Here is a 1,442-nt window from a genome sequence, read left to right as displayed (position 1 = left end):
CTTTCAAAGAGAAAACTGATGCACTCTGAGTAAAGACTGAAGTATATTTTTTAAATTTTATTTTTCTTGGAGATGTTTATTGTGTTTTCTTTGCTATATGGCTAATACAGAAATACATTATTCAGGACTTCACATGGATAATCAATATCATATTTCTTTCATTCACAAGGACCAAGGAATGGGTGGCAAGGACGGAGAGAATTTGGAACTCAATTATTTTGATCACCAAATAAATTTATTTAAGGACAAAGTGTTCTACAACCTTAGAATTCAGGCAAGTCTAGGGAACACCTCTGAATCCTTGCTGTCAGTTGATCCCTGAGATCTGATTGAGACTGTGAATTAGTTTCGTACTGTACTTCTGAGTCTACCAGTCCAGAAGTGAAGAAAATCACTTTGGAAGATTAGGAAATGAGCAGTTTCATTCATGTATACTGGAATATCGGAAGGCCAGGTTGATTCATCTTCTAATATGCCTGACTATCCAGTTTTTGTAGTGGTGCTAACCTTAGCATTGTTTATAGACTGGCACTGGTTTTAAAGCATCCCTGAAAACCCATCCTATATTTACCTTCAGACTCTTGCTCTTTCTTTAGACACTTGTCTGTTATTCTAGGACTACAAAAGCCTTCTTTCCTTTTTATGAGGAGCATTTAAAATTTTTGTATTTGGGGTCTTCAGACAGGAAGCTTAGTGACTGAAGGTAACAAGGCCAATTAATTGGTTTAAAAGAATATATTTTGTAAAAAGTATATTTAATCAATACAAGTCTAATATTCCTAATGAACTGTCAATACACCAGGATTTTTGGGGGGTGGGGTGGGGCAATAGACACATCAGTAAGCTTTGAGTTTGCTCATGGGGATAAATAAAAATGAAATTATTTTTCTACAAGAATCAAGTGGAAAGATTTAATCTGGAATAATTGTTTTTTTTTTTCTTTTCAGGTTTGCAACTCATTTTTTTTTTAAAAAGTGAATGTTAAAATGTAATTGGGAAATATTTAATAAAATAAATAAAATATATTATTTACAATAACCACTCACTGGCAAAATAAAAACAAAATGTTAATAAATTAAACTAAAATAATTCCTATTTTGTATAAACATGTGAACTGAAGTTTAAGGAACTTAAATGACTTGGTTAAATTCATTCAGGTTGTGAGTAGCAAAGCCAGGATTGAAACCATTATCTTAAAACAGTTTTACAGACACTGGCAGCTTAAAAAAGAGAGAAATCTTCTTAATATTTCTGTTGGGGGAAAAAGTTGATTAAAATAAATCAGAAGGTGGGACAGCTAGAAAGGGAAATAGGTAGGGGGAGGGAGAAAGGGAGAAAGAGAAGTTGCATGTCTGGGTTCTCTAGTCACCAAAAGAACAATATTGAAAACAGATTCTTCATGCCAGGAAGAGTTCCTAAGGATTAAATGGAAAAAAAATAAA

Source organism: Trichosurus vulpecula, chromosome 1 (assembly GCF_011100635.1).
Source record: "Trichosurus vulpecula isolate mTriVul1 chromosome 1, mTriVul1.pri, whole genome shotgun sequence".
In the NCBI taxonomy this organism is placed as follows: domain Eukaryota; kingdom Metazoa; phylum Chordata; class Mammalia; order Diprotodontia; family Phalangeridae; genus Trichosurus; species Trichosurus vulpecula.
This window is presented reverse-complemented; position numbering follows the sequence as displayed.